This window comes from Microcaecilia unicolor, chromosome 10 (assembly GCF_901765095.1).
Source record: "Microcaecilia unicolor chromosome 10, aMicUni1.1, whole genome shotgun sequence".
NCBI lineage: Eukaryota > Metazoa > Chordata > Amphibia > Gymnophiona > Siphonopidae > Microcaecilia > Microcaecilia unicolor.
The window spans coordinates 204895935-204910021 of record NC_044040.1 but is presented as its reverse complement, the minus strand read 5'-3'; the positions used below and the strand labels follow the sequence as shown (position 1 = coordinate 204910021).

Here is a 14087-nt window from a genome sequence, read left to right as displayed (position 1 = left end):
GAAATGCCCAGTGGACCTGAATGTAACTCACTTGAGCAAAATATAAATAAGGGACTATGGACTCCTTGATAGCAATCTCAATGAGAGGCCAAAACCATGGGGGAATGTAACTCACTTGAGTTGCTACTGAACAAGACATGAGCTAAATCCAAATAGCATGCTTTATAAATGAATTATTTCTATTAAATTTGTAAAGTTTTTGTTGTTTAAATCTCAGATTCTTCCACAATCAATTGACTGTTGTGTCTTAGTGCAACATCAACTTCCTTTTCATGATTTTATTTACGTATAAGCTATTAAAATGAATGAAAGAAATGTACATTTCAAGTGATCTTCCAGTATCTGCCATTGTGTAAGTTACAAAAAAAAATTGCAATATGTTTATATCTGAAATATGAAGGAACCAAAGATTATTTTAGGCTCTTTCATTCAAAAGTAAGTAGGATACAATGATCCTAAGATAACACATTTTTTAATGTTAAGAATTTTATTCATTAAGTTTTATTTTGCTTTTCACTTTATACAGCGCATTCTTGGTATCAATGAGGAACTGTCCCAGGCCTCAAGACCGCAAGGAAAAACTCCAAAAATATAGTGAGGGCTGTACTGTATTCCCAGAATGAAGTTCAGTGAGAGGAGATGCCCAGCAGCACATTAGGACATTTTGGCTCTGAGGAATGAGTTGTATTATTTGTTTCTTCCCCCTGCAGCTGCCTCCCCCGTATTTGAGTCTTTGTTGTATGGAAGCCTCTAATGAATGGAAGTTGCTGTTTTACAGTACATCACGCTTACACGACTTATCTCTAGGCCCACCACAAATTTCACTGATCAACAGCAGGGCACCACCATCATAATTCTTCCTAGAGGCAGAAGTATAAAAAGGGTTTGTTGGGGGTTAGTTGGGCCTGTAAAGAGTCTTGCCTGCAGGGCTTACATTGCCATCACTAGCTACTGTGGTCTTTGGCCTATTAAAGTACAGAAAACAAAGCCTGTTCACTTGTTTTACAGCACTACAGTACCGAAATGATAGGAGGAGTCAGCAGGGGCACACATCCAAGTGGAATGTAGGCCACCACTGCAACTTTATGGGGCTGACTGGGTGGCAGAGCGAATATTTGAGGTTTAAAATCCCAGTAGCCTAATATAATTTATTACATGTCATCTGGAGTTAAGAGTAGATGACAGTATGTGTCCGGTTTGTCTGTGCTAATTAGATTGTAAGCTCTGTCAAGCAGGGACTGTCTCTTTAAGTCCAGTGTACAGCGCTGCGTACGTCTAGTAGCGCTATAGGAATGATAAGTAGTAGTAGTAGCAGTCTTTGGGATTCTAGAATCTTGCTACTCTTTGGGGTTCCTCACGGAATGTTGCTACTCTTTGGGATTCTGCATGGAATGTTGCTACTCTTTGGGATTCCAGAATTTTGCTCTCTTTATCCTTATCTCTTATTTGTCCAGTTTGCCCTAATTAGATTGTAAGCTCTGTCGAGCAGGAACTGTCTCTTTAACTCCAGTGTACAGCACTGCGTATGTCTAGTACTGCTATAGAAATGATAAGTAGTAGTACTAGTAGCAGTCTTTGGGATTCTAGAATCTTGCTATCTTTGGGATTCCGCACAGAATCTTGCTACTCTTTGGGATTCTAGAATCTTGCTACTCTTTGGGATTCCACATGGAATGTTGCTACTCTATTGGATTCTAGAATCTTGCTACTCTTTTGGATTCCGCATGGAATGTTGCTACTCTTTTGGATTCTAGAATCTTGCTACTCTTTGGGATTCCACATGGAATGCTGCTACTCTATTGGATTCTAGAATCTTGCTACTCTTTTGGATTCTGCATGGAATGTTGCTACTCTTTGGGACTCTGCATAGAATCTTGCTATTCTTTGGGATTCCAGAATTTTGCTCTCTTTATCCTTATCTCTTATTTGTCTTGTTTGTCCTAATTAGATTATAAGATCTGTTGAGCAGGGACTGACTCTTTAAGTCCAGTGTACAGTGCTGTGTATGCCTTGTAGCGCTATGGAAGTGATAAGTAGTAGTAGTTTCCCAAATATTTCAATGTATCTACACTTCTCTGATCTTCCAAATCATGGGGTCCTTTTACTAAGGTGCGCTGAAAAATGGCTTGCGGTAGTGTAGGCGTAGGTTTTGAGCACGCGCCAATCCATTTTTCAGTGTGCCTATGAAAAAGGCCTGTTTCTTTTTTATTTGCCGAAAATGGACGTGTGGCAAAATCAAAATGCTGCGCGTCCATTTTGGGTTTGAGACCTTACCGCCAGCCATTGACCTAGCGGTAAAGAATCTGGGCAGTAATGACCTACGTGCATCAAATGCCACTTGGCGCGCATCCGTTACGCGCATCCGAAAAGAAAAAATATTTTTCAGACACGCGTATCGGACACACGCCAAAAATGAAATTACCACAAGAGCCACGTGGTTGTTGGGCGGTAATGCCATTTTGGCACACATTGGGCGCGCGTAGACGCTTATGCGGCTCAGTAAAAGGGCCCCCTAATGAGGTATTATCTTCAAGTGGCCCAGAAAGAACAAGACAATTCAGACCCGAGATTTCTGCCAAAGAATTCAGAACTCTGCATACCTGTCCTCTGCTCCCTCCCCTCCCCCATGGCTCTCTTTGAATCAGATGCAGATCTTCTATACATAATGGTAACCTATTATCTCACCCACCTGCTGGAATCTCTTCAATACAATTTCACTTCCTAAGAAAAAATAGGAAGGGATCTAACAGTACAGCAAAAAATGAAAGATGAGAGAGGGTAGCCTTGCCATTTTCTTCTTTGTTACAAAGGGTTCAGATATGAAACACTTTTTAAAAAAAAACCTTTTGCAGCAAGCCACTTTAGAAATAATCTGCATCCAATTAGTAAAAATTTCTCCAAATCTAAATTTAACCAAAAAAGCTTTACAGTTTCAGGAGCTCCTTTGCTTCCACTGCTAAAATGCAAATGTCTCCAGGGCCGGCCTTAACCTATGGACCAAGTGAGGCTCTGGCCCAGGGCACCAGAGATAACGGGAACCAAACTCCTCAGCCTGTGATGTCATTGGCCCTATAGGTCAAGCTGGTCGCTGGCAACCCCCTTCCTCTTTCTGTCTCAAGTCACCTTCCCCCATCTACCTTTAAAGGCAGTTTTCCCCTCCCAAACACTGACAGCGTTTCACCTATCAGTACCCGCATCAGCGCCCTGGCATCTTCCTTCTGCCTCGCCCAGCCCCTCCTTTGACTTAACTTCCTGTTTTCACAGGGGTGTGGCAGAGGGAGGGACCAATGCGGATAGCTGTAGTTGAAATGCTGTCTGTGTTTGAGAGGAAAAAACTACCTTTAAAGGTAGACAGGGCCGCTGAGAGGGGGGGCGGGGCAAATTCCCTGGGCCTGGCCTCCAAGGGGGGCCTGGTGCCGGGGTCTCTCTATCTCTCCTGCTCCTGATGGGCCCCAAGTGATTGCGTCCCAACAGAAGCAGGAGAGAGAACTCCAGCGCTGCGCTATGCTTACCTCTACTGCCATGCCGAGCGGTTGCTTTTCCCCTCAGGCGCATGTCAGTTTTGAAACCGAGCATGCGCGACAAGAGAAAAAAGCAGCCGCAGGGGCAGGGCAGGTATGGAGTGAAGAGCAGCGTCAGATTCTTCTGCCCGCCAGCCCCAAGGTATCTTAGTTGCGGCAATCCTGGGTGGAGGGAGGCGGCAGCAGCAGTGATGATCTTGGGGGGGGGGGAGCGGTGGTGATTCGGGGGGGGGGGGGTGGCGGCAGCCCTGCCCCAGACCTGGCTCAGTCTCTCAGCAGCCCTGAAGGTAGATGGGGAAAGTGGCCTGAGACCGAAAGAGGAAGGGGGTTGCTGGCTGTTCTTGTTAGGAGGAAGTCTGCCTTTAACGGTAAACTGAGAGGAAGGAAAGCCGGGGGGGGGGGGGGTGTACCAATGGGAGGCTGTCATGGTTCCCTGAGCCGGCTCTTAATGTCTCAATACAATCAAGCAGTGACGTTCCTAGGCTGGCTGACATCCGGGGCGGATCGCCGATGCGCCCTCCCCCCCGGGTGCAGCGTGGCCCCCCCCAGTGAAATTACACCCCCCCCGGGTGCATTTTTACCTGCTGGGGAGGGTGCCGTGCGCCTGTCAGCTCCGAGTCTGCTCGTTCCCTGCTGCTCCCTCTGCCCCGGAACAGGAAGTAACCTGTTCTGCACAGAGGGAGCAGCAGGGAGGGAACGAGTGGACTCGGCCAACAGGCGTGCGGCACCCCCCCCCCCCCAGCGCCGTGCACCCGGGGTGGACCGCCCCCACCGCAGTACGTCACTGCAATCAAGCCCTCCAAATTGGGTCCATCTGGGATAATTGCTGACTGCACTGGATGCAATTGTTGGTGCTAATTGGTTTTAATTAAAACGTATTACGTACCAATTAAAGGAACACGAACACACCTTTGCATACTGTCAGGTCACTATAAATGTACTCACTCTGCTGCTCCCCAGTATCTCTCCACACTCGTCCTTCCCTATACCCCTTCCCGTGCACTCCGCTCCATGGATAAATCCTTCTTATCTGTTCCCTTCTCCACTACTGCCAACGCCAGACTTCGCGCCTTCTGTCTCGCTGCATCCTACGCCTGGAATAAACTTCCTGAGCCCCTACGTCTTGCCCCATCCTTGGCCACCTTTAAATCTAGACTGAAAGTCCACCTCTTTAACATTGCTTTTGACTCGTAACCACTTGTAACCATTCGCCTCCACCTACCCTCCTCTCCTCCTTCCTGTACACTAATTGATTTGATTACTTTATTTTTTGTCTACTAGATTGTAAGCTCTTTGAGCAGGGACTGTCTTTCTTCTATGTTTGTGCAGCGCTGCGTACGCCTTGTAGCGCTATAGAAATGCTAAATAGTAGTAGTAGTAGTAGTAGTAGCATTACATTCGGTCTCTGCCGTCTGAAGCCCTGGGAGCTCGGTGGGGGGGACAAATTGAGGAACTTTTTGGAGATGGTTGCTGAGGATGCCCCCATGATATCTGATTTGCATAGGGTCTTATGGCAATTCTGGGGAACCAAAGGTATAGAGAGCATTAAATGCAACTGGGAAAGGGATGTGGGAGGTCAGCTGGACACATGGGACTTTCTGGTTTCTATTAAGAGCATCCCACGCCTAACTAGCAGCGCTGTCTAAGGGGAGTGTTCTTTTCGGGTTTACTACAGAGCTTATTTTTCCCAGGCACAGCTTTTTTCGGGCGGGTGGTATTGCGTCGCAGAAATGTCTCAAGTGCAAAACAGTGGACAATACCTTCTTTCATGCGTTTTGGGGTTGTGTGGAGATACGGCGATTCTGGCGTTAGATTATTGACTACTTATTGCTAATTTTGTCTTGTAGGGTGGCTTAATCTCCTCTTCAATTAGTGTTGGACTTCCCGGGGGGGGGGGGGGGGCTTTAGTGGACCTGTAGTGGCACACAGAATGTTGGTTTGTAAACTCTGCTTATTGGCAAGGAAGTGTATTTTACAGACCTGGATCTCTGATCCCCCCCTCCCCCTGAATTTTGGCACTGGCGCAAAATGGTGCATCAGTTGCTGTCTTGGGAGGCTCGGGAAGCAAAAGGCTCTTTTAAACATAGGAGTGGTTTTTTGAAAGTGTGGAATCCCGATTTGACCTCTAGAGACAGAAGCCTTATTTTGAATACGTTGACATGTCAGTGAGTTTGTCAGTGTGTCGGGATAGGGAGGGAGGGAGGCGGGGGGGGGGCTTTTGTGGGAAGTTTGCTTTGGTGAGATGTGAGGGGTGAAGTGTTTTTTGGGGGGGGAGGTCTGGAGTAGGGGAGGGGGGAGGGAGTGGGGAGAAACACTCTGGTGTCAATTGATTTTATTGTGGTTATAGCAAGATTTTGATATTGTATGTGAAGGTTTTTTTTTCTTATGCTGAAACTTCAAAAAAAATGTTGAAATATAAAACTTATTATGTAAATTTAGGCATAGGATCCATGCATAAATTTTACATGCAGGTCCAAAAAGGGGGTGCAGCCATGGGCGGATCAGGGGTGGTTTTTTTGTGCATTGTATTAGAATAAAAGGGATCTATGCCTAATTAGATGTGGGGATTTACACCAAGGATTCATTGGTGCAAATAGTCACGCCTAAATGTAGTCATGGTTCCAGGCGATAAGCTCTGTTCTATAAACAGCATCTAACTTTAAGCGCCAGTTATAGAATAGTGCTTGAAAATGAGCATGCAAGAAAACAGAATTAGGGGCTATATGGACAAGTTATATGTTTGACTCAGATTGCTCAAGTTTCCCACGTCTGAGTTAAAAGTATGATTAATATGTAGAGAGACCTAATATCAGCACCTACACATATTATTTAAATGTTTTTGTGGCCCTGCCCCCTGTATGGCCTTACCCTGCCCTTTTGGCGGTGCAGAAGAGGAGGTTTGGACAATGCCCTTGAATACAGAGTTTACTGATCAATCTACAGACTCGACACGGCCGTGTTTCGGCCAAAGGGCCTGCCTCAGGCGTCTTGGACTGCTGCATTTAATAAGTTATATTAAATGCATATCTCGACTCAGGCTGATTAAGTAGCAATCGGTCAAAGCTAGTAGTGAGTCTTGGTGGGAAAAATCAAGAAACCGCCATTCCCTCCAGCTAAGAGATTCCATTTTGAATCCTTACTGAGCATTCCAGTTCTTACATTAACGGCGTTTTTTAAATTTTCCCGCCAAATTTGAAGGCACGGACACCTGACTCATAAAGGGATCCTTTTACTAATTCGGTGAAAAAGGCCCTGCGATAGCAGCGGAGGCCATTTTTCCTACGTACCGGGACCCTTTTTACCACAGTGGGTAAAAGGCCCCATAAAAAATGGCCATGCCATAAGAGTACTCTTACCACATGGCCATGCAGGGACAGAGCACTCACCACCACCCATTGAGGTGGTAGTAAGGGCTCCCACGGTAATCTGGCGGTAACCAGGCAGAACGCGATGATGACCGATTACCGCCGGGTTAGCACCATGCTATTAAAAAATATATATTTCCCAGCATGCTGTAAATGGGGCATTCTCGAGCTGGAACTACTGCCGGCGGCCATGTTGGGCTGGCAGTAGTTGCGTGATAGCGTGCGGTAAGACCGCGTTGGGCTTACCGACGCTTTGTTAAAGGTACCCTAAGTAAGGTTTCTAGTCCTTTGAAAATCAATCTATATACACTTTAATAAGTCCTCATATTTTTGGCATTTAAGACTGTTTCTGAAGTATATAGGTTGTTTTTTTTTTTTTTTTTTTTTTAAATTATATTCTGTAAATCCTATGCTGCTATCAGCCAGTTGTGCAGCTGTCTGCACTGTACCTGTGTATGCAAAAGTCTTGTTCAGCCTCTTTTGGGAACCATGAACTGTCGCAGATACCACAGAGAACTGCCTTTTTCGTATTGTTCTCCTGCAACTTAAGCTCTTCCACTGCTGAGCTGATAAATCTCCTTTTTCTAATGCCAGCATGCTTTTCAAACAGAACTGTCATGGGATCTGATGAGTAATGCCAACTTGGCAAAAAAATGTCCTTTGTTGACAGTCAATGGCTACTAACTTTACAGATTTCTCAGCATTAGGTTCGAGATTTAGCCAACATTATGCTGCAAAAGCTGCTAAAAAGACAGCTGCAATGTAAAAAGACGAGCGAGTTCACTTTAGTGAGACAAACCAGCAACAGAAAATATATTAGACTTGAAGTTATTTCTCTTCAGCAAGCAAACGCCATGTCAGCATCACAAAGCTTGCACTAAGGGGTCTGTGTACTAAGCTGTGGTAAAAAGTGGCCTTAGGACACCCTTACGAAGGTCTTTCCCACACATTAATCCACGGGATTATCCACGGTGAATCTCCGGGCTACGTGCTCAATCTGATTAACCTTCCCTCCAGAAACAGGTCTAAAACTCCGCGAACTTATCTCAACCTACATTACCCCAATTGCAAAGGACTCAAGTACAAAACCTACTATGGATCCAACTTCTCTTTCTTAAACAGCCAGCTCTGGAATGCCCTCCCCAGACCCATCCGATCAATCAGTGACTATCTACCCTTCCGGAAATCACTAAAAACCCATCTGTTCAAGCAAGCCTACACATATAACCCAATTTAATCCTATGACCTGTTATGGTATAAGCCAATCATCAGAATTAAATATGTAGCATGATATTTTGCTGGATTATATATACACCAATATATTTGTGCAGCTTTTATATATTTGACACTGCAGCAGAGAGAATAGTTTCATTTCAAGCCCCTCACTCCTCATCCTTTTTTCTGGGAACTTCTGAGAGCAGGGATAGTCAATTACAAACACTTAACAAAGACAAAAGAGCTTCCTCTGCCCTCCCACCTAACAGGGGCTTGACTAAGGTGGGCACCTGAATACCCCATTGAAAACAAAGAACTCAGAGGAAAACCATAAACAGGACATTTGCTTGTCAAAGGTATACCTGCCCCTCCCATCAGCTTTCAGACATGTGCAGAAAGGAAGGACTTGTAATGTGTATCTGCTCCAGAGACTGAGCAGGAAGCCCTGTACATCAAAAGACCATTTGCCAGCAAAATCCAGACAGCAAGTCTGGTGATGTCATAAGACATGAGACCAAGACTCAGGGGTCGTGTGCAGACATGAGACCAAGATACCAAAATGCTTTGCAAATGCCCAAGGGTCGTGTGGAAAACCAGGAAACCAGGACAAAGATCCACATGGCATATCCTCCTGCAGCTTGCAAGGTATAAAAGGACAAGCTGTTTCCCAAGAGTCAGATTCTCTTCAACTGCAAGCAACTCAGATCCACTCACTGCAGAAGCTCTCTCTCTTCTCTCTTCAAGACTCTCCCTCCAGGAGATTCTCTCTTCAGCACCAATCCAGATGCCTTGCTCCTGATCTGCAGTTCACCTGCCTCATGGCTCTTCAATGGACCACAAAATGCTTTTGCAACAGACTGCTTTGAAAGTTATAACTTTTGATCTAGACCTGCTACTTTACCTTACTTAAGCACAGATTATCTGTAAAGATCTCTTAAAACCTACCTCTCGTGTGCAATTGTATATTAAATCAATCTTTTTGAAGCTAAAAATACGGTCTCTTTGTGTTCTGAGTATATGGTATCTTTTATATATACTTAATCTATTTAATTTATTGCAATTATCACCTTTGGTGATTGGTGGAGAAATTAATATCCTAAAACTTATAAATACAGCATCTGCTCTTAAATTATAAACAGTAGCGAGTGCTCTCGAGCTATTTTCCCCAAAATAAATAATTTCTTGTAACAGACCCATCTACCCAACACATATCCAGGTGACAATGACCCAAACTATATCTCCCACCAAATCTCCCTACGCTTATCCCCTGTCCCATCCTCTCTACCCCCCCCTCCAATGCTCACCTACTCCCTTCACCCTTACCCATCTCTACCCACCTATCTCTTTTTATTATTCTGCTATAAATATCTTACATTGTCTCTATCAATACTCTGTAATCCTTATTATTATGTAAGCTGCATTGAACCTGCTTTGAGTGGGAAAGCGCGGGGTACAAATGTAATAATAAATAAATAAGGCTGAGGGGGGATATGATTGAGGTCTATAAAATCCAGAATGGTGTAGAACGGGTAGAAGCGAATCGATTTTTCGCTCTTTCAAAAAGTACATAGATCAGGGGGCACTCAATGAAGTTACATGGAAATACTTTTAAAACAAATAGGAGGAAATATTTTTTCATAAAAAGAATAGTTAAGCTCTGGAATTTGTTGCTGGAGGATGTGGTAACAGCAGTTTTATCAAGTTCCTAGAGGAAAAGTCCATAATCTGCTATTGAGATGGACATGGGGGAAGCCACTGCTTGCCCTGAGATTGGTAGCATTTCAATGTTGCTGCTAATTGGGGTTCTACATGGAATGTTGCTACTATTTGAGATTCTGAATGGAATGCTGCTACTCTTTGAGGTTCTACATGGAATGTTGCTACTATTTGAGATTCCAAATGGAATGTTGCTGCTCTTTGGGGTTATACTTGGAATGTTGCTACTAACTGGGTTTCTGCCAGGTACTTGTGACCTGGATTGGCCACTGTTGGAAACAGGATACTGGGCTAGATGGAGCTATTCTTATGTTCTTATGCTGTTTTACTGCGGCCATAAAAATAGCTTTTTTCTATTTTTTGCAGTAATGGCCAGTAAAGGAGATAGAGCAGCTTTTAAACTAGAAATGGGGGGAAGGCCAACAGTCACTCAAAAGTGCATGGTTCGGGATAAGGTATCTTTCAAAGATATCACTAAAACAGGGAAGATAGGGTTTCCTGATAGTGAGGTTGCAAAAGAGACCATAGTAGATCAGGTGCCCTTAAATAAAAATAAAAAATCAGACAAAAGATTGCAAATTAATACTGTCAAGTACTAAGCATGATGTAAATAGGAACAACAAACATAGTTTGAAATGTTTATATGCGAATGCCAGGAGCCTAAGAAATAAGATGGGAGAGTTAGAATATATTGCACTAAATGAAAAATTAGATATAATAGGCATCTCTGAGACCTGGTGGAAGGAGGATAACCAGTGGGACACTGTCATACCGGGGTACAAATTATATCGTAGTGATAGGGTGGATCGAATTGGTGGAGGGGTAGCATTGTATATTAACGAGAGCCTTGAATCAAATCGATTGAAAATTCTGCAGGAAACAAAACACTTCTTGGAATCACTGTGGATTGAAATTCCATGTGTAAAGGGGGAAAGGATAGTGATAGGAGTGTACTATTGTCCGCCAGGCCAGGATGAACAGACGGATGCAGAAATGTTAAAGGAAATTAGGGACGCAAACAAACTGGGCAACACAATAATAATGGGTGATTTCAATTACCCTGATATTGACTGGGTAAATGTAACATCGTGGCATGCTAGGGAGGTAAAATTCCTTGATGAAATCAAGGACAGCTTTATGGAGCAGCTGGTACAGGAGCCGACAAGAGAAGGAAAAATTCTAGACCTAGTCCTTAGTGGAGCACATGATCTGGTGCGGGAAGTAACAGTGCTGGGGCCTCTCGATAACAGTGATCATAATATGATCGGATTTGATATTAGCTTTGAAGTAAGTATACATAGGAAATCAAATACATTAGCATTTAACTTTAAAAAAGGAGACTATGATAAAATGAGAAGAACGGTGAAAAAAAACAGAGGAGCGGCTGCGAGGGTCAAAAATTTACATCAGGCGTGGATGCTGTTCAAAAACACCATCCTGGAAGCCCAGGCCAAATATATTCCGCGTATTAAAAAAGGAGACAAACGACAGCCGGCGTGGTTAAAAAGTGAAGTGAAGGAAGCTGTTAGAGCTAAAAGAAAATCCTTCAGAAAATGGAAGAAGGAACCAACTGAAAATAATAAGAAACAGCATAAGGAATGTCAAGTTAAATGCAAAGCGCTGATAAGGAAGGCTAAGAGGGACTTCGAAAAAAAGATTGTGTTGGAGGCAAAAACACTTAGTAAAATTTTTTTTAGGTATATTAAAAGCAGGAAGCCAGCAAAATAATCAATTGGACCGCTAGATGACCGAGGAGTAAAAGGGGCGATCAGGGAAGACAAAGCCGTAGCGGAGAGATTAAATGAATTCTTTGCTTTGGTCTTCACCGAGGAAGATTTGGGTGGGATACCGGTGCCAGAAATGATATTCGAAGCTGACGAATCGGAGAAACTTAACGAATTCTCTGTAAGCCTGGAGGATGTAATGGGGAAGTTCTACAAACTGAAGAGTAGCAAATCTCCTGGACCAGATGGTATTCATCCCAGAGTACTGATAGAACTGAAAAATGAGCTTGCGGAGCTATTGTTAGTAATATGTAATTTATCCTTAAAATCGAGCATGGTACCAGAAGATTGGAGGGTGGCCAATGTAACGCCAATTTTTTAAAAAGGTTCCAGAGGAGATCCGGGAAATTATAGACGTCGGTGCCGGGCAAAATGGTAGAGACTATTATTAAGAACAAAATTACAGAGCATATTCAATAGCATGGATTAATGAGACAAAGTCAACATGGATTTAGTGAAGGGAAATCTTGCCTCACCAATCTACTACATTTCTTTGAAGGGGTGAACAAACATGTGGATAAAGGTGAGCCGGTTGATAATGTGTATCTGGATTTTCAGAAGGCGTTTGACAAAGTACCTCATGAAAGACTACAGAGGAAATTGGAGAGTCATGGAATAGGAGGTAGTGTTCTATTGTGGATTAAAAACTGGTTAAAAGATAGAAAACAGAGAGTAGGGTTAAATGGTCAGTATTCTCAATGGAGAAGGGTAGAGATGGGAGTAACTACTGAGATAATTAAATTTGCTGATGACACAAAGTTATTCAAAGTCGGTTAAATCGCGGGAGGATTGTGAAAAATTACAAGAGGACCTTTCGAGACTGGGAGACTGGGCATCTAAATGGCAGATGACGTTTAATGTTAGCAAGTGCAAAGTGATGCATGTGGGAAAGAGGAACCCGAATTATAGCTACGTCATGCAAGGTTCCACATTAGGAGTCACGGACCAAGAAAGGGATCTAGGTGTCGTTGTTGATGATATGTTGAAACATTCTGCTCAGTGAGCTACTGCGGCTAAGAAAACAAATTGAATGTTAGGTATTATTAGGAAAGGAATGGAAAACAAAAATGAGGATGTTATAATGCCTTTGTATCGCTGCACCTCGAATATTGTGTTCAATTCTGGTCGCCAGACCTCGGCGGGAGGGGGGGCCAGAGACCAAGGTGCGGGGGCACTGTTTAGCCGCCTCCCCTGCCGCCAACCCCCCCCCCCCCCCCACACACACACAAACACACACACTGCAACTGCAAAGCCCCGCCACCCGCCACGCCGCCGCATCAGGTACCTTGTTTGCTGGCGGGGGTCCCCAATCCCCGCCAGCCGAAGAGTCTTCTTCACCGCCGGTCGACTCCGGTGCCTTCATTGTGTGATCATCTGTTTCTAACGCCTTACGTCCTGCACGGGGCTACATGCACGGTGCAGGACGTAAAGCGTCAGAAACAGATGATCACACAACGAAGGTGTGCTGGTCGACCGGCGCTGAAGAAGACTGTTCGGCTGGCGGGGTTTGAGGACCCCTGCCAGCAAACAAGGTACCTGATGCAATGGCGGGGCGGGGAGGGGTCAAATGTAGAGGGGGCCAGGGCGTAATCTGTGGGGGCCCATGCCCCCGTGGCCCCACGTAGCTACGCCCCTGGTCCCTAGCAATTGAAAACGCAACATTGAAGCACTGACAGCAGTTGAGTTGGAGGACAACCCACTCAGCTTAGAGGGAACAGGGCTTGGTAGGGTGTAGTTATTCACCGATCACCAACAAATATAGCTTCACTGCACTGCTCTGGGACTAAGAGGAATGGAACGGAATGAAAATGCTACACAAAAAACAAACAAACCACCAATAGCTCTGATTATACTTACTACTTAATTACGTTCCTCTAATGGTGACCTTGAAGGGCGGCGTAGCTCATATCTACACTCTCTTTGAGCCTTTAGGATGCTAAAAAGATAAAGGACATGAATAAGAATCAGGAGTAGACAAGCCAAATGTCTCATTTTGTTTAATTTCCTGTGTTGTCTGTGTGGGGGGGGAGGGGGGGGGGAGTTCACTAGTTTTGTGTACTTATCTTTTTATTTCTAGTGTAGACTGTTGCTCAATAGTGAGCCTATTTGTCAACAGGTACACTATTCAGATATCCACCTACTAATGGATTCTCTACGTCGTGCCTAGTGTTCCGCTCGGAAATCCAAACATATTCTAGAACAATGCACATAACTTAATTGGCTCATAAGCTAATCAGCATTGATAACAGCACTTAACAAGAAATAATTAGCAATAATTAGAATTTACACGCACAACTCGCTAAGCATATTCTGTAACGCAGGGTGTCTAAATTCTAATGTGCACAGCCAAAAAGGGACGTGGTTAGGGGCGGGGAATGGGTGTTCCAAAATTTATGAACACTGTTAAAGACTATGCCTTTCTGCGCCTAAATCTACGCACCAGTATTTATGCCACATTTTCCTTGGTGTAAATGGATGCAAATAGT

At 44.2% G+C, this 14087-nt stretch overlaps 1 long non-coding RNA gene across 1 annotated transcript in view; it reads right to left on the bottom strand.

Annotated features, from left to right (window-relative positions):
• LOC115479241 overlaps window positions 1-14087 on the bottom strand; it is an 82820-nt gene that overhangs the window by 15307 nt on the left and 53426 nt on the right. The window contains exon 3 of the long non-coding RNA XR_003943635.1: window positions 13459-13537. This is a non-coding gene — a long non-coding RNA (uncharacterized LOC115479241). The remainder of the gene's footprint in view (window positions 1-13458; window positions 13538-14087) is intronic.